Below are 20,299 nucleotides of genomic sequence, written 5' to 3'. Positions count from 1 at the left end.
TTAAGACGCTGACCCATACCATATTTGCATGAAACAAAAGTGAAGAAAAGAAAAATTGTCTATTAATGATCCCCAAGGGGTCGTAATTAATGCGGAGTCCTCAAATACGTAACTGTCCTTTCCTTTATTCCTTCACTTCCTCCTTTACCTCTTCCCTTACAGCGCAGCACGGGTCTCCATCGAGATACGTGAGGCAGTTACTGCTCCATTTCCTTTCCTCCTAACCAATGTTCAGTTTTGAAGATTGTCCATTGGCATACCATAAGTAAGGGCCATGAGTCAGACCAGTCCTAAACCTGTAAACCTCCCAAAGAAGTCGAAAACCCACACTAATGGGACTGGGCGGGCGCCACTACTTTCGCTCTGTTGTTTAAGCGGAGGTAGTGCTATTGCAATGGCACCCTTTTTTTTTCGTGCACTCAGAGCCAAAGCAGACTTCTTCCGGCGTACGTCCCGGCGCAAGTGTGAACCCCTTCGTAGCAGAAACATTTGGACACTGAAGTAAGTTAAGTAGCACAAGCTGAGGCCTCTGTAATTATGAGAGAAAATGCACGAGATAAACGCATGAAGACGAGAGTGGAACGCGTGTTAAACACTTGCAGGTCACGTACACGACACGTGGTGAGGCCAAGAATGGCGTTTCTATCCACGACGTCACTGCAGCCCCGGTCTCTTAGTCACTTCGTTTATATGGGGGGGGGGGGGGGGGGACGTGCTACTTTGCGGATCGTACTGGGCACGCGCCGCGTAACACCCGTTCATTACCAATTGGAGAGACTTGACAAAATTTATTCACTGTTATGCCGGTTCGTCGAAAAGCATCTAACGGTCTGATGTACCAGTCGCAGACTACATTGCCGCATTTGCTTGCAATTAACTCAAAAGCAGCGACTAAGGGCAGTGACGTTCGCCCACTTATCGCGCAGTTGCATATCCAGTTCAAAACGGCAGCTGCATATCGTTGCAGATTCGATGAAAACATACCATTCGGTTAGATTTCGGTAGTCGTAAAATAATACTAAATCAAGTAATCGCGACAGTATTTCGCAGTTAGACTTTTTTCGTGCGTTAAGAACTTCAGAGTAACTTAGAAATAGTTACATAAAACAATTAGCAGTGGCTTAACTCTGTGGCGATATCTGCAGCTGGGTGAGTGTAACTCGCTCAGACGAGTCGCAAAGTCAGTCTTTCGTCGCTCCGTTTCTCTGGGCGTTCCTTCTTTATCTTCGTCCCTGGGCGTCGATTCGCTCTCTCACTCTCTCCCCTTTACCACTCCTCCCCCACTCAATTTCGCCGCAGTGCCGGGCCGCCGGAATCTGCTCCACAACACGTGACCAGTCTCGGCGCCGCCAGCGTGAAGGCTGGAAATGCTACGTAATGCATGCGCGCGGTGCGCACTCCAGCTGAGGGCTGTGACGTCAATCCGCGCATGCGCACAACAGACGAGGCGGGCGGCGTCTGCTCCACAGTCGGCGCAGTGGCGAGGCGCGCTGCGCGCACACCAGCAAGGGCTATGACGTCACTCTGCGCATGGGCACTGCTGGCCGAGTGGTGGTGCTACAGAGGCTAGAAGGTTTTCCTAGTGTCGCGAACGGGCCGGCGCAGCTGAAATAACTTGCTATGCTCAAGGCAGATGGCGCTGCCGCCCGCTGGCGTGCGGGCGGGCGCAAGAAGCCCCTATGGGTAGTGCTCGTTCAGTGATGCCAAGCCTAGGGATTTATTCCTAGATCTAAGGTTTTTTTGTCTGCTTTAGTGATCTAGCGTCTTTTTGTGAAATCTAGGGATTTTGAGAGGCCGTACAATTGCTACGCTAAGCGGCTTAATGGCAGGTGTATCTGATTATTTTGCGCTTAGAACAGAAAAAACTATGAAAAATGCTAATTACTACTCCTTTATTTTTAGTATTCTGCCAAACCGAGAGAGGGCGAAAGCAGTTCTGCAACGAGAAATTATCGACTGCTGCACAGGGAGGAAAAACGAAATCGTGTGAATTTCAAACTGTTCAACGTGCGTGCCATCTCTGGCGCTTCGAGTGACTGCTCCTCTACGAAAGACGAAGTTGAATTTTGACTTGTAGTGCCTGGATCAACGCGCTACGTTTACGCTCACCGCTTACCTTAACTAAAAAGTGCCACAGTTCGCATTCTCCACGTATGCTAGACCACTTGATTTAAACGTGCTGTTCAACCTAAAAACACATTCAAAGTTGTAAGGAATCACTTTCTGATTTTGTAATTACCAATCTTACGTCTGTATCATTGCTGTGTAACTATAACAAGATTACATTTTTGGTTATGTCAGTTTCTCGGAACGTCAATCCTTAGTAGCTACAAAACTATTTGACGGTCTTTGAATGGGACTATGATTAATAAATAACTGTGCGGTGAGATACGCCATTTCACCGCTTCTGAATATTCTCTAAAGGCGAGAAGGGGTCTTTCATTAATTCAAACATTTTCGTCTTTCTGTGTGCCTCTTAAAACAATCCTTAAAACAACCCTTAATGGTGTCTGAATAAAATACTTTCATGTGTTGACGGGGCTTAGCAGGAAATGCCAGCTCTTTCACCTTGGTATCAACTGCATTTATTTTTCAAAGGGCTGCATATGTTCTTTGCGCGTAAAGATAAGCCGGCTGAAGGAGCTGCTCAAAAGCCGGTGCGGTGGAACGGGAATCGTCTTCTCGTGAGCGTCGTGTCTCACTATCTTTCTCTCCAGTGACCACACGGCTCTGTAAAAGCTGGAGCCATCTGTGGGCCCTCTATGTAAGGTAAATCTACAAAAAAAAGGTGCAATTGTGGCTAACACGCTTTTATTCATGTCTGACAAAATGTATAACCAATAGACGAAACAGTGAACGGCGCTGAGACTTTGTTAAAGCTCAAATGGTCGCATTAACAAACAATTATAGGCTAGGGATTTTTCTTCAATCTAGGGATTTTTGGGGGTTCAATTTAGGGAGAAAACGTTGACCTGAGTTGGCATCACTGTGCTCGCTGGTTCAGTCGTTTGATCGTGTGTGGGTTGCTATCACTGCTTTGACAAGGCGTTAAAGTGTTAAAGACGGTGCAAACACTGGCATAGGTTCTCTTCTCATTTAGATTCGACACGGACTAGCTGTAACACCGACAGTGTGCCGCGGCAGAAGCAAATGCAAGCGTCACGTCGGGCCTCACCTACTGCGCCGTAAAGAAGCGTAAAAACGCATTTTGTACATGATACCGAAATGAGAAAAGGAAGCGGCACAAATTGCAGGGTGGAACGTCTTTATTACGCAAGGTTCCATGACAACAATGTACTAATGCCTTTTTTTGTGCGAAGTGCCCTGTGCGAGGCTACTGACAGCGCCTCATTTTCAGCAACTTTTTCTTTTCTCGCTGCGCGCCGCGCTCTCTGTTTACCGACTTTACAAGGAAATGCATCCTAGTCAAGGCGTAAAACTTAACCACTTCTGTCGTAATTCGACGTCCATGCTCCGCGCAGCCCACACCTTGAAGCTCACGTCCCTGAAGAAAATGCATAAAGCTGACCATGTTATCTGCGTGTAGCTTATTGCGGCTGAAAAACACCGTAAATGCGTCCTCAAGCTTAGCTATGAGCTGTTCAATTGGCCTTGATGGATAAACTAAGCCTCCATGGTCAAAATTTCGAGTAAGTGAGGCATTGTTGTTTGACTCTGCTTGCAAAGGCGAAGTGCTGAAACAAGTTGCACAGTCGGGGCAAGGAAATCTTTTAAGGATTTTTCTTACAACATACCTAGCTACATAAAAAATTAGTCTGCTGTCACTTTTTTGTCTACACAGCCCTGATGATCGCTCAGGCTGCTGTGCTCCTCGAGCAGCTCTGCAGCAGAAGCCAAGTTTCCGCCATCCAGTAAATTATCGACAAGTTCAGTTATTCGTTCATTTTTTTCTTTGGGAACATCAGATGGTTGCAAGAGGGCAGTCACGACTTCTGCAGGTACGTTTGCTCCTTTTGGAGGCTTTGCGAGGCTGTAGAAAGAAAGGTTGTTGATAAGTATCAAAAACTGCCCCACAGTTGGATGATCATTGCAACCGAAGCACTGGCGCACAATCCCAAATACATTCTCCGTCGTGTTTTGGCTTAGGTTTGCAGTCAACAAGTACTTGTATTGCAGCGACGTGGTCAGGTATTTTACAAGCAACAGTGTGCTTTGCAGCGTTACACACAGCCCAAGGGCAGTTCCTGCACTTAAAAAGCTGCCACCATACTGTGCAGCATGTTCCTCCCATTCCTTGAGAAAAACAATGAACTCATTCAAAAACTGTGCACTTCTTGAATCAGCACGAAGGCCTTTTGATGGGATTCTAGATGACATTATAAAAATTAGTCTTTCCATTAGTTTTACAAACCGTTCTGTCGGTTCGATGTTTCTGACGTTGTCCCTTTGCAAATGGTCCCGGTAAAAGAAAATACCCTTTAGTACCTCCTGACTGAACAGCTGAAATGCTAGGTTTACTCGCATTTCTCGAATGCGTTTGGATGCACATGTGATTGCGTGATGTGTGGCATCACCTTCAATGTCACAAATCGCCCGCGCGCACTTGCCAACTGGCTGGGCGAACGGCGCGGCTTGCATAGCGCGCCAAAAGCCGCACGCCTGGCAGCTGCAGCGCCACCTACGCTGTGCATCCAAACCGGTTTCACAGGGGCCCCTTGAAACGGCGGCCGTTCACGACACTAGGAAAACCTTCTAGCCTCTGTAGTGGTGCCATGGCTGAGCGCCCAGCCACGCTGACCTCGCGTAGCGGCTGGCGTAGTGTTGCTATCGCTACAAAATTAAATTTTTTGACTTCACCGAGGACATAGGTGCCTGAACATCATCTTCTATGCCGGACATTGGAGGTTAAAACTGCTATTACGCCGGGTATGCACCAATTTTACAACGGGTGCAAGCTTTCCCGTTGAATGATGCTCGGCCTAACTTGTGTAGGGAAAAGGGTATCTGACCCCACTTCACACACATCAACAACAAGCTAGCTACTGTGTAATTTTTACAAGCTCCTCCTGTGTCATTCAATTCAATCCGTTTTGACACTAAAGGGGTCACTTAAGCTTCAATTTAATGGCATGTGGCGAACTAATGCTAATGCGCATATATGCAGAATTGGCCATACTCTACTTAACAGTCATAGACCCCTGAGTACTCACATATCACTCCTGGCGCTGCGGAGTACAGCAGGTAAGCCATGTGCCACTGCCCTACGATGGCAGGTCCTGCCACCGGAGGGACTTGTGGGATCCACGTTCCTCTTTCGCGCAACATCTCGCGACCAATCATTAATTTAACTGCCACCTGCCATGGTGGGCGGTTTGCTCACAATCTGGTGGGCAGGTTGTTATGACGCCCCATGGTCATAGTACCTAGCTGGCCCGCCTGTCTCCTAAGTTGCTTCTCTGGAAGTTTTTTCGGGCAATTGTCGCACACTGTCAACGACGCCGACGGCGCAGGTTTATTCGCGACACGAGCTCACAGACGGTATCGCGTCGCACTTTTGTTTTTCTATAGCACAGCAGGCGATGAGGCCGCACTGCCAAAGCGCCTACTGAAGATTCAGTAGTTGAAGGGTGTGAACAGGAACCGCTATTTCGCATCGGTCGCAAATTATCTACCGGAAGACGAATGTCCACAAGGTGGGCTAGGAGTGTGTGCTCATCTCCCCAGCAACTGGCAAGCACTTGTGCAAGAAAACATTTATTTTTACTCATTGTGTGGCAGTGATGTGAAGCGAACAGAAAAATAATGGGACAGCCTGCACTTAAATCACTACACCGACACATTGACCGCAGACAGCTTTACCAGAGGCACATAAATAAGTACTAAACCTCCGTACTAATCACGTAGTACAGCGTCGGCTACTCCATAATAATTTTTAGACAGTACATAGACAGCATGATACCGTCTATGGAGTATGTAGTGATATTTCGATAAAGAAAGCGAGCTGGAGATATAAACAAATCACAGTTTCTTACTTGAGAACGCCACTTCACACAAGCGCAGGTGATTAGCAACTTTGCAAACAGCGGCAGCTAGAAGCCAAACTAGGGCTGATAGCCTTGAAAATCATGCTTTTTTTATTGCGAACACACCAGAAATTTTAAAATATTGTCACGCGCTACGCATGGACCCTGCGAAACAATAAATAAGTGCGCACGCAAGAAGAAAAAAAAGAAGTTCGGTATCTTGCCGCTGACGTGCACCTATCAGTTGACGCCTGTGTCCTGGCCAATCCCCCGCAGTGGGTACGCGCCATTACCTAGAGGACAACAACAACAACAACAACGCGCCAGGCTCGGGTCGACCTGGCTATGTACATAACCTTTGTAAATAGAACCTGTAACAGTGTGGTGCAGGTGCTAGGTCCATCACCACAGACCCCTGTCGAAACCGCTGCAACCGATGAATTGCCGGATTGCCACCGTTGCCCGTGCAAATGACCGAAGAAGCCGCCGCAGATCCGACCGGAGCAGCAGCTCCCGCTTGGCAGCATTACCGTGAGCCGCGGACGTTTTGCTGGAAGGCTGGCGAAGATGTGGAAGATTGGCTCACCAATTACCCGCGCGTGAGCAAATACAACCGCTGGGATGCCACTCTGCAGCTGCCCAATGTCGTTTTCTTTCTGGATGGTACCGCTCTAACTTGGTTCGAAAACCATGAAGCCTCTTTAACAAGTTGGGACCGCTTCGTGGAAGAGCTCCACAGCTGCTTCGAAGATACCGTTGCGAAACGAAAATGCGCTGAGCAGTCTTTGCTTCAGAGAGCGCAAGTGCCTGGAGAGACGTGCACGACGTACATAGATGAGGTATTGAAGCTGCACAATGTCGTTAATCCCACTATGTCCGACGAAGATCATCTCCTCAAGGGTATCGCAGAGGACATCTACAGTTTTCTTATTAGTAAAGGAAACTTAGACTCCCCCACGGATATCAGCAAGGACAGCGGCACCATTGAATCTCTTAAGATCCGGCGAATTCCTCCCAAGCTCGGCCGCCTGCCCGACGTCACCACCGTCGCAAGCGTGGATTTCCACGAGCCTGTGAAGATGTGGCTCTTTCTGACGCCATTCTTCAAATCACCCGTGACGAACTCTCCCGACAACAAAATCTTTTGCGCCACAGCGACGTTTCGTGTCAGAGGTGTTCTCTGCAGGCAGCTCCGGCCTACCGCTCCTCCCCTTCGAGTTTGTTCACTCAGGCTGCTACCAGTGCCACTCGCATCTATTACAGCGACGCTCCTCGGATCACTCGCCCAAAACCCAGAGCTCCAGTTCGTCCGCAACGCCACCTGCGGCAGCAGGAGTACGATGGCCACTTCGACACTGGATACGAGGAGTGTTATTTCGAGTGTCCCCGTGACCCTCCAGTTTGTTACCGATGTGGTTTGATCGCTCACATCTCCAGATTCTGCCGTCGCCGGGCCCTGCTTTCCCGCTCCCAGCCCCAACGGTCGCGCCCCTATCCCAGTTCCAATGCGCCTGTTCATGACCGTGTCTTTACGTCATCTCAGCGCCCATCCAGCTACGCGCCACTACAGAAAGAGGCCTCTGACCGAAGCTTCACTCCACCTCCGCACCGCTCTCGCCCCTCGCGTTCTCCCCAGCGTCGTTCCCCATCGTCACCGGGAAACTAACTTTCGCGGCCGATCGAGGTGCGGTCGCCCGGTCATCGATATTGCCAATTCCTCAGCCAATAGTTATGTTAAGGAACCGCATTTAAGTTTTAGTGAACGGTATTTGTGTCATGGCCTTAGTGGACGCTGGTGCCACATTGTGGGTGATGAGTTCAGCTTTCAGAAACCGCCTGGGTCGTAAAATAACGTTCGCTTGGCATAGTACTGTCATATTCCATGGTGTAGGGGGAATCATTGGTTCCGATTGTTATTTGTTTTGTAAATGTAGTGATCGCTCGCCACGTGTTCCGAACTGAATTCACGGTGCTTCCTCGTTCTACGCACGGCATCATCCTAAGTATTGAATTTTTACAGCAGTGCGGCGCTAGCCTCGACTTCCGCAGTGGCGGCATAACATTAAGTCCTGGCCTTCGGTCACCTCTCATACAGACTCACCGGTGGTTGCCAAAGTGTTTTCTGTTTGCGCAGATACCTTCGTTCCAGCGATGTCTGCCATATTCGTTCCCGTTTTGTCCTCTAGCGCTGTTTCTCATGCCTTCAATAATGTAGTGCAACCTGGTTCCCCCAACTGCGCAAAGAAAAGTGTGCTGGTACCCCGCAGCCTCGTCCGTGTGACCAAGGGCCATGCCTCTCTTTAGACTGTCAATCATTCCAAAGAACCTGCCGTGTTGCCATTTGGTTTAAAACTTGCCGGCTTTGAAGAACGTTTTTGTGTACCAGTTGCCATGATCACTGACGACGTGTGTCGTCCAACTAGACGCCGCGATCTGCGCGACTCTCAATTCCTAGCTATGGTCAACGAATCCCTACCCACTAACGACCGCCAGGCACAAGTGGCCGTTTTTATGAAGCATGCGGACGTGTTTGACTTCGGTCGCGACCAACCACCGCCGATTGCAGCTTCCCGCACCACCACATGATCAATACTGGATGTGCACAACCGATTCGACAGAAGCCATACCGCGTCACGCCTTCCGAACGTGAGATAATTGATGAACAAGTCCGTGACATGTTACACCGCGGCATTATTCAGGAATCTTCAAGCCCGTCGGCTGCTCCAGTGATCCTCGTCAAAAAGAAAGATGGCACATGGAGATTTTGTGTCGACTATCGCCGGCTTAACACTGTCACAAAGAAGGATGTTTACCCGCTCCCACGCGTTGATGATGCCATTGATGATGACTGCCTCCACTCAGCCTCCTGCTTTTCCTCAGTGGATTATGGTCCGTATACTGGCAGATCCCGATGCACCCTAAAGACAAAGAGAAAACGGCGTTCGTGACGCCTAGCGGGTTATATGAATTTAATGTTATGCAATTCGGCCTTTGCAACGCTCCTGCCACTTTTTAACGATTTATGGATACGCTTTTACGTGGCCTGAAGTGGCAAGTTTGCATGTGTTATCTGGACGATGTTGTTATTTTTGGAAGGACCTTCGCCGAACATAACAGACGCTTAGCCGTTGTCCTAGACTGCATAGAGAGAGCGGGCCTCGTGCTGAACTCCAAGAAATGTCGCTTCGGTGAACGCCAAATAACTGTACTTGATCATCTCGTTGACAAGGATGGCGCCAGGCCCGACCCGCAGAAGGTTAAAGCTGTAAGCAATGTCAAAGAGCCCAAATCAGCGAAAGAGCTCAGGAGTTTCCTAGGGCTTTCCTGATATTTTCGGCGTTTCGTTCTGAAATTTTCTAATTTACCCTGTGGGTTTCTACGTGGACACAGGCCACCACCCACCGCGGGTTCGAGCTTCGCGCGAGCCAAGGGCCCCGATCAGCCGTCACCACACACACACTGGGACACCGTCGCGGCGCACTCAACCTCCGCTGGGAGGACAGCGATTAGCCGCAGAGAAATAGGCCTCCAAGTTCACAAAGGAGACGTTTATTCACATCGTCCTCCAGCTGGTACACACACACTCAATAGTCACCCCGTCCCGGCGGCGCGCGAGGAGCAAGGCTCCGCTGCGCGCACGAAGCGACTCGAGTAATGCGCACCGCTAGCACGCCGCTGCAGGAGAATGTCCCCGCGGCAGTGTTGTGATCTCTCTCTCGTGTCGACCGTTGGGCCGGTTGCGAGAGAGAGTGGGCATTCAACGCAAGGTACGCCTGTCAGAGGTCGCTGGACAGGCTCGAGCCGCTGCAGGTCAGAGGACACGTGCGGGCGAGCTCGAGTAAGCACTGGTCCGAACGGCCAAGGCCGGCACGGACAAACAGTAACGTACGCACCTTACGCTGTCTCGGAGGGATCTCTCTCTCGTTCTGGGCCCCGCTCGGACGGTCGCGGGATGCGCGGCCGCCAAAACGGGTCCCGGATTCCCGCCAAAAGGCGCCAATGGCAAAGGCCCTTGGGGAGCCGGGGCGGAGCTGTGGCTAAATGACAGTGATTAGTCACCCAGCCGCCTCTCCACCGCCTGAGGCGGGAGCAAGGGAAAGAGGAGAAACGACGCGGTAGGCCGGCACAGCCGCGCAAAGGCGACGGCGGAAAGCCAGATTCCCACATCCCCCTCTCCTTAAATGCCCTCCTACCCATCGGCAAAGCACGCGGCCAAAATAAAGAAATCAATACACAAAAAAAATAAGCTACACTTCAGTTCCAAAATAAAGAAATGAATACACAAAACAAAACTAGCTACCCTTCAGTTCCAGCCAGAACAACGTAAGAAAACAAAGGAAAAACAAGGCAAACAACACTTGCATACGCTTCAGTAAATCAAAACAGCTTGCAGATTATATACACGGTACACAAGAAGATGTGAATAAACTGTACAGCTATGTGACAGGTGGATGTCAGCCTCAAAGTTCGATGGCGCGGCCCAATGGGCCGGTCGGCGACTCACCGCTCGCAGACTTCAAGTTGAACGCGTTGGGAGGGCCGACGACTGATGGCGGTCTTCTTTCCGTTGATGTAGGGTGCGTTGATGACGACGGGGCCGCGGCAGAGCACTGACCTCGCGCCCTTGGACACGACATCACGTTCGGGCACAAGAGAGTTAGTGCACCCCCTTCACGCCGGCTTAAACGGGCGCAGATGTTCGGCGGCGTCCTGGTGTGTAACCTTGGCCACTGCGAGGGGTCCTTCTCATCCTCGCGCTCACGCAGAAGCACAGCGGCACAACTCACAGGCGTCGCCTCGGCTCATGGTTACGCGCACACACAGCCACAAACACAAACACATGTACACAAGCACGTGCGCGGACGTCGGCGACAACGATCCCCTCATCAGAAGCGTCCAGAGGCGCCGCGGCGAGGGTCAAAGGGTGCACTTTCCGCCCCCATCGCCCCAAACGCCCCGCCAACCTCCCCTCCATACGGGCCACACAAAACTCGCACCGCGACACACGGCTCCTTAACGAGCCAACCACCCACAGTCGGGCCGGAAATGAAAAAAGGCGCGCTGTACAAACGACACCTAATCCAATCTATTCCTTCTAGAAGATAAGAGCAAGCACGAGCGGGCTGAAGTTTGCCTATGTACAAGTCGGGTAAAAAAAAACTGAACGCCAACGCAGACGCATGTTACTTATGTACATCTGGGTACGTTAGACTTATAAACACACAAGGCTGGAACTGATCATGCTGCCAAAACAACAACAAAAAAAAAATAACACACCGTGCTTCGCCTGGGTAGGGCCTGACGAGAAAGCTCGCCAGCTAGCTGAGGCTGCGTGCCTTCGGTTGCGGAAGAGTCCGCCGTCCGGCATCAATCACGCCGGTGACCGTCGCCTCAGATTGTACCGGTGCTCCGTACGCTTGCGTTCCGCAGCACCAGTTGTGCCTTTGCGCTTGCATTTGATACCAATGGGTACCGGCGCAAGCTCGTCAGACCGTGACGCGTAGGCCTTCAGGTCTATGAACCCCTGCTTGCTCCTGGGGAAAGGCCCCATCAAATCGCAGGTGGCCATCTGCCACGGACGCACACTGTCAATCGGTTTCATCATTCCAGGCGGCTTGCCGCCCCGTGACTTCACCGCTTGACAGACATGGCAGGAACGGCAATAGCGGAAAATGTCACGCTTCATGCCGGGCCACGTCACCGAATGACTCAGTTTTGCAAAAACTTTGGAGCCACTCAGATGACTGGCCAGTGGTTCGTCATGAGAGAATCGCAAAACTGCGCCTCCCAGACTTTTGGGGATAACCACCTTGAACGGGTCGATGGACTCGTCATCGGTGGCTATGTACTTCAGCACGAGCCCGTCATTGTCCAGCAAATATGAATCCCCGGGGTTCGCCGCGACACACGCTGGCTTCTGCCCCCCTGCGCCCGCTACAATACAAGTAGCGTCACGGCGCTCCGTCTCCCTGAGACCGTCGCTCACCTCGCGACAAAAGGGGTCATTTTGCTGGGCTTTCAGTAGCTCTTTACGGCTGAAAACGATTCCAGTCATCCCAGAGGGGAGCCTGGTCTCGTCCCCACTCAGGTTTGCAGCCAAAATTTCCGTTCGCGTCGGCACCTCCGAGGCGCTCACGAGGAGCTTTGCCTCTCGTCCGCTTTGCGAAGCGCTGCTTGCCTGGTTAGCGGAATGGGTTAACCCGTTTCCGGGCTCCGCCTCCTTGCCGCCCGGCGGCTCGTCCGCTGTTTCGCCCCCTCCGCTTACAGGCGTCAAGGCGCCGCTGGCGAGTGGGGCACGGGATAGCGCGTCAGCTACCACGTTCGTGCTCCCCTTTCGATACTGCACAGAAAAGTCGTAATGCTGTATCAGGAGAGCCCAGCGCGCCAGCCGACCCGCAGGCTCGCGGAGCCGCATCAGCCAACTGAGCGCACTGTGGTCTGTCTGCACCACGAATTGCGTTCCATCAAGGTAGACGTCAAATTTGCGCAGTGCAAACACGATGGCGAGGCACTCCTTCTCGGTCACGGAATAATTCCTCTCCGAGGGCAGCAAGGAGCGGCTGGCAAAGGCCAGCGGTTGCAGCACGCCATCGAATTCCTGTAGGAGAACTGCTCCTAAACCCAGATCGCTCGCGTCAGTCTGGACTACGAACTGTCTGGTCAGGTCGGGTAGCCTGAGCTGCGCTGTCTCGGCAATGGCACTAGACAGGAGGCGAAAGGATCGCTCTTGCTCGGGCTCCCATCGCCACGCGGCAGTCTTCCCAAGAGCTCGGTCAAGGGTGCCTGCACGCGGGCACAGGACGATAATAGTTGGCCATTCCCACACCACGGCGCAGGCCGCGTACGTCCTTGGGCGCGGGAAATTCGAGTATGGCTCAAAGTTTCTCCGCATCTGGCTCAATGGAGCCCCGGCCTCAGCGACTGCGCCCCTGCCTCAGTGGAGGCTTGGGCGTGCTGCACGAACGAGGGAGGCAAGGCTCCTAGTTCGATGAGCGGCGCTCCAGCGCCTCGCCGTTCCCAGAGCAGAATTGACTGCTCGCGGTGCTCGGCTGCTGCTGTTCGAAACTGCCGGTTGCGGCAGCGTGACACGAACTGCTTTCGCACTGGGCGGAAAGCGTGCACAGCTGAGGCATGTGACCAGCGGATGCATCGCAGGGTGCTTCCGATACAGCTCCAATGGGAGCCGCGTGGTCGACATTTTGGGTTGTGTCGCCGTAAACCCCAATGGGGGCCGCGGCCAACCACGGTGTCTAGCTATTCGTAGGAACAGCAGCCAGCGGATAAAACGACGCTACAACTCCGTAGGGAGCCGACATGTAGCTTCCGAATGCCCCGCTGGGGGTGTTAGACATGGTGCGCAAGCGTGATCGTCAAGGCGACCTGCTCGGCTAATGTGCCATCAAAGGCGTAAGCGCCAATGACTTAGCACGTTGGGCGCCAGTTGTGGGTTTCTACGTGGACACAGGCCACCACCCACCGCGGGTTCGAGCTTCGCGCGAGCCAAGGGCCCCGATCAGCCGTCACCACACACACACTGGGACACCGTCGCGGCGCACTCAACCTCCGCTGGGAGGAGAGCGATTCGCCGCAAAGAAATAGGCCTCCAAGTTCACAAAGGAGACGTTTATTCACATCGTCCTCCAGCTGGTACACACACACTCAATAGTCACCCCGTCCCGGGGGCGCGCGAGGAGCAAGGCTCCGCTGCGCGCACGAAGCGACTCGAGTAATGCGCACCGCTAGCACGCCGCTGCAGGAGAATGTCCCCGCGGCAGTGTTGTGATCTCTCTCTCGTGTCGACCGTTGGGCCGGTTGCGAGAGAGAGTGGGCATTCAACGCAAGGTACGCCTGTCAGAGGTCGCTGGACAGGCTCGAGCCGCTGCAGGTCAGAGGACACGTGCGGGCGAGCTCGAGTAAGCACTGGTCCGAACGGCCAAGGCCGGCACGGACAAACAGTAACGTACGCACCTTACGCTGTCTCGGAGGGATCTCTCTCTCGTTCTGGGCCCCGCTCGGACGGTCGCGGGATGCGCGGCCGCCAAAACGGGTCCCGGATTCCCGCCAAAAGGCGCCAATGGCAAAGGCCCTTGGGGAGCCGGGGCGGAGCTGTGGCTAAATGACAGTGATTAGTCACCCAGCCGCCTCTCCACCGCCTGAGGCGGGAGCAAGGGAAAGAGGAGAAACGACGCGGTAGGCCGGCACAGCCGCGCAAAGGCGACGGCGGAAAGCCAGATTCCCACAACCCTACCCGCTCAAAAGTTTCCTGCATAAAGACACTGCTTTCCACTGTACTCCCGAATGCGACTCCGAGTTTCGCCAGCTGAAGTTTGTCCTTATCTCTAGGCTACTATTGCGTCATTTCTACCCGACAGCACCCGCTGAACTCCACACTGACACCAGCGGCGTCGGCGTGGGTGCTGTGCTTTTCCAACGCCGTGAGGGCAGTCAACACGTTGTCGCTTATGCAAGTCGCGTCCTCAGCAAGTCGGAACCCAATTACACTAACAGAGCAAGAGTGTCTCGCCGTTGCTTTCGGCGTACAACGTTTTCGTTCGTACATTTATGGACGTGCTTTTACAGTTCTTACAGGCCATCATTCTCTGCGCTGGCTTGTGAATTTACGCGACCCCCGCGGTCGCTTGGCCCGCTGGGCATTACGGCTGCAAGAGTTCAACTTCAAAGTCTCTTAAAAAGTGGCCGTCTACATGCCGACGCAGATTGCCTCTCGCGGCTACCGCTCACGGCTACTACTTCCGATGATGAAAAGTTTGACTACTATCTCGCTGCTGTTTCACAAGAGTTTCCGGATCTTGGCACTTTCCATGCCGAACAACGGAAGGATCAGCACTTGGTGCCGCTTTTTGCTGAGGCCCGTGACCCGGCTTAAGCAAGTCCTTTCTGCATTCGCGATTTATTTACTCTATAGAACTAATTGCTCGTCAGGAAGTGCGCGTGTTCCAGCTACTCTGTATTCCTCTGTTCTACACACAATGCACGATGACGTCACGCTTGGGCACTTCGGGTTTGCCAGGTCCCATAACGGCATCAAAGAACGTTTTTACTGCACAAAAATACATCACATCGTTCAGCGCTACGTGACCACCTGCGTGTAGTGTAAGCGGTTCAAGCTTCCCACTACTTCTCCGCCTGGACGCCTGCATCCTGTGCGACCTCCTAGCACACCATACGAACAAGTTGGTCTCGATCTTCTCGGTCCGTTTCCCCGCTTGTCCAACGGTAACCGCTGGATCATGGTGTGCGTTGATCACCTCACATGTTACTGTGGAACCGCCGCCCTAACTTGCGCCACCGCTGCTGAAGTCTTGCTCTTTTCTTCCTCATGCTGCCATCCTCCGGCATGGACCTCCTCGAGTTGTTATCAGCTCCACCTACGCTGAGAGAAAGAACCCTTCTAACAATAAAGTTTTTCATTCATTCATTCATTAACCATGGTTGCCAGTTTACGCAGACGTTGTGGAAGAGCTTCTGCGTCTTTGTTCATGCCATTTTCGCCACTAGACGCCGTACCACCCCCAGACGAATGGACTGGACGTACCAATCAGATACTTACGAACATGCTTGCCATGTATGTTGATTCCCCCCCATAAGGACTGGGACGACGTGCTTCCCTTCATTACATATGCCTATAACACGTTGAGGCAGCATTAAATAACTGGTTGCAACCCGTTCTTCCTTCTTTATGCCCGTCCACCTCGAAGCTGCCTCGACAGCATATCACCTTTCTCTCTCGACACGGAGCCTTCTATTGCAAACACTCTATGTCGCGCTGAAGAAGCCCGTAGGATTGCCCGGATATGCACCATAGCATCGCAGGATCACTCTAAGCAGCGTTATTACCACCGGCGCAAGGATGTCTGCTACCTGCCCGGTAACGTTGTATGGCTGTGGATGCCTTCACGGTAGCGTGGTTTTATCACAAAAGCTGCTGTCCCACTACACAGGCCCGTTCATCGTTCTTGCTCGCCTCAATGACCTGAACTATGTGGTCTCTCCAGAATCTACGCCTGGACGCCCCTGAAGGGAAACCCAAGTCGTGCATGTCGCACGGCTAAAGCCCTTCCACTCTCGGGGCCCAGATTGATTTACTGGCCCAGAGGGCTTCGTCTGCGAACGGGGAAATGTCACGAGCTACGCATGGGCCCTGCGGAACAACGAAGAAGTGCGCAGGCAGGAAGAAAAAGAGGAAGTTCGGTATCTTGCCGCTGACGCGCTAAGCTCGGGTCGACCTGCCTATGTAAATAACCTTTGATGCGTCGATTAGCTATGCGATATCGTGGCGCACGTGGTCATACGGCCCGCTAGCTTGTGCGCTCTATCCTTCAGCCACGGATAATATATCAGGTACAATTTCAACGTCTCACCCGCAGACAGTGGGACTGCCTTGAAGCTATCAATCGTGAGGCTATGCGCGCCATAACATTTTTGCCTCGTTTGACACCCATACCCGTGCTTCAGGCGTTCGCCCAACTTAATACTCTCAGTGAACTCATCGACCAGCGGGTGGCAAACATAGCTCGCAAACAGTCTCTACAACTTCATCGTTTAAAGACGCTCCCTCCGTGGTCATATTGTCAGCTCACAGACAATCTCCCCACCGTTTCCCCGTCGGTATCAGCCGCGTATCTGCCTGAAGGGTGCATATTGTTGTTTGGTTGGTTTATGGGGTTTAACGTCCCAAAGCGACTAAGGCTATGGGACGTTAAACGGTGCATATAGTACACCGATGCATCACATACTGCAGAACGGGGAGTTACTGCTGTATATAGTCCCTCCCATCCCCATCTCAACTCTCGTGCGACGTACACCGCAGATACCTGTACCCTCCAGGCATTGGAACTTCAAGCCATTTACAATGCCATTGCTTCCCTTTCGCTCGTTCCCTCATTGAATGCAGTTCATATTTATACAGACTCCCTCGCCGCCCTTAGAGAGCTTAAGGCTGTTCGACGCACATTCCAGATTCCAGACGCACATTCCAGAGGTGCGGCCCTGACCCCATCTGTCCGTTATCGGTGGGGTGATAAATATCTGCCAGTAACTAACAGGTGCCCTCACTGCGGCGCTGCACCGGACATTTGTGATGTGTGGCAGCTGTTGTGGACTTGCGCCGCGACGGCCTCTATTAGAAAACGGCTCCTCAGGGAGGTCGGCCTGTGGTGGAACCGCTACGGGGCCTATGTGAAGTGGACTATGGACAACCACTTCACCAGAAGCCTATGCGACTACCTCGCCGAAACTGGTCTACACTCCTTCTTTTAACTTTCTGTAACCTACATTCCACTCCCCCTTTTCTCAACTTATGCTTCATGGCAGCCTTCTCGAATAAAAAAAATAGAACCTGTAAAAATATAATTTCTTTTTTTCTGGGTTTGCGGGGGAAGAAGAGGCAGTTGGGCATCTTGCCGCTGACGCGCCAGGCTCGGCTCGACCTGCCTATGTAAATAACTGTTGTAAATAGAAGCTGTAACAATATAATTGTTTTTTTTCTGTGGTTGCGGGGGAGGGGGGGGAGGAGGGATTTTTATTCTTATCTGCGCGATAGAGGTGCCGGCCCACCGTACAATGAGACAGCGATGGATCCATAGGTAGTATTTGTTGCACACATAAGCTTCCTATTGTGATGCACGTGCATTATAAGGGCGGTCTACAATGTCCTTTCTAATGCCCCAAAAAGTTGAAAACAAATTAAAAGCAATGTTGCTGGTCTTGTATCTAGAAATAACAAGGGGATGAAAAGGACCACTCGAAATAAATTCTTATATACAAAAACCGGTGGTTTTTAGAAACTAACATGCACTATCGAACTAACATTTCAAACTAACATGCACTGTCAAGGTTTAGGCGCCATTTGCCATTCCCGCAGCAGTGGGGGTCATGAGAGGATTCGTAAAAAGAACTGAACGTGTGTAAGGCTCTCACCACTTCCTTATCTGCAAAACAACAGGAACTTGCCTCGCAAAAACCGCGAGGAGCGCACGTGAATTCTGGCGTGAGAGATGCAATGCTGGAGTTTCCGCACTACTTACTAACAAGGGCGCAGCTTCAAAAAAATTAACGGAGTTTTAGCTTCGGTTGAACCGAGTGAGGAGCGGCAGCTTCACGCTAGTTTAGCCGGCCGAATTCTTGTTATGCTCTTCGAAAACAGCGCAAAAAGGACACGGACGACACAGAAGTGGATATCGCCTGTCCTGTCCACTTCTGTGTCGTCCGTGTCCTTTTTGCGCTGTTTTCGAAGAACTGTTACCAACTAGCCCAAACCAAGCTACTTGTTATGCTGTCCATTGGTCGTTTCTTTGGCATCTTCCAGGCTAAACCACTTCTCACTCGATTTAGTCAAAGCTAAAGTGCCATTTATATTTCATGCTCAGCCGAACGCGTGACGTCACGGCCTAGCACGTGAACATCACATGTGAAGTACACGCGAAGGCGCGGCGCTCCTATCGATCGACAACCTTAGACTCGACTCCAGGTTAAGCAAACATGTCCCTTCACATTTAGGAGCCAGGGGTACACCACATGACGCGGAGCTCTCCCCTCTTATTCAATCTGGCTATGATTCACCTACCGACCCAGCTGGGCGCTGTCGCCGGTGTGCAGCATGCGCGTACGCCGCTGACATCACCCTGTGGGCCACACAGCCCTTAGCAAAAACTAATACGTTTGGAATATACGGAGGTCTATTTAAAATGTATTTTAAACGTATTTTGTATTCATGAATGCACTAAAAATATGTAGGAAATACGTTTCTGAAATTTCATGCTTGGTATTCGAAATATATTTTTAAAATGTGCCAAAAATACCTGACTTAAAGCATACTTCGAGCACTTTTCAAATACATGAAAAAATATGCATGCAGTTTTAGCATCTTGTCAGTGTATTAAAAGTGTATTTTCGGAAATATGAAATTAATTCATCGAAAGTATACTTCAATTCTAGAAAACGGGCAGCCCTTGTAAACGTATATGTATGCAGTTTTAGCATCTTGTCAATGTATTAAAAGTGAACTTTTGTAAATATGAAATTAATTCATCCGAAATATATTTCAATCCTAACAAACGGGCAGTCCTTTTAAACGTCTTTGCACACTTCTAGCTGCCATGAACAGTCGAGTGCTCGAAATCGTGTTTCGGGAAATGGCATTTGCGTGTCGTCAATGTATTTGAAGTGTACTTCCGTAAATACGTAATTAATTCGTCCAAAGAACACTGAAATTCTAGCAAATTGGCAGTCCGCATTAGCATATTTGCAGCGCACTACAAGCTGTCGTTGAACAATCTAATGCTCAAAATCGAGTTTCGGGACATCGCATTTTGGTGCTGGCCATCTATTTAAAGTGTACTTTCGTAAATACGCAATTAATCTGTCTGAAGTATATTTAAATTCTAACAAATGGGTTGTCCGCGTAAACATATTTGCATTAACACTTCAAGCTACCGTGGAACAATCTAGGGCTCGAAATGACGTTTCAGCGAAGAGTGAAAACTTTCCCTTTCTTGTCATCCTTTCGTTTATGGTAACTTCTAGCAGGAAGGTGATCACCTCTTATACCCCTGCTACACGGGCGCTTCGAATGCCTTCCAGCCGAATGTCATCTAACGATGCTACACGTGTTCTGTCTAAGGGAGTGCTTGAAGATAATATTACGCCAATGAATATTAACCGCGTCAGCATCAAATTTCCGCGGGAGTGCGCCGCGATGAGGACGACTGCACTCATACTGTTGTGTACATCGCTTGTTTATATAACATAAAACGCAATCTGCGCTTTGGTTCTAATAAACGATCTGTTTTCTTTTTTACTGGTTGTACTCGTGATTGTTTACGCAGTGCTACAATGTGTGGGAAGCGATGATGCGATCGCACGCTTGAGAAAGCCGGGTTGTTGGCATCGCGCAGGACTGGCGCTTCTCGCTTCTTGTCCCGGCTTTCTCCGACGTGACCAGTACTTTTTTTTAAACTACTTTATCCAGAAGTATGTATGGCGACTGTTCGCTTTAACTGAAACGGCCTAACTTGTTATCCACAAGCTAGCGACGGCGACGACTGCTGCTGGCCGTAAAGCACGGCTCGGCAGTCTGGGTCACACCGGCGATTCCCGATCATCGTACGCGTGCCCTGCGATGTAAACAATAGTTGATTTCAGGTCACTGTTGCCAAAACTACACCTGGTGACCATTTGCATTCGCTAAAGCTTGTGATTCGCTCTTCACAACCGCCGAAATCACAGATCCAACCCTGCGAACTCGCTGGGCCTAGTCGTCGCGGAAGGGAACAGAGCCGTCGTCGATTGAAACT

The sequence above is a fragment of the Amblyomma mixtum genome, chromosome 2 (assembly GCF_055824585.1).
Source record: "Amblyomma mixtum isolate Tamu chromosome 2, ASM5582458v1, whole genome shotgun sequence".
Taxonomy (NCBI): domain Eukaryota; kingdom Metazoa; phylum Arthropoda; class Arachnida; order Ixodida; family Ixodidae; genus Amblyomma; species Amblyomma mixtum.
Note: the sequence above shows the minus strand (reverse complement) of the source record.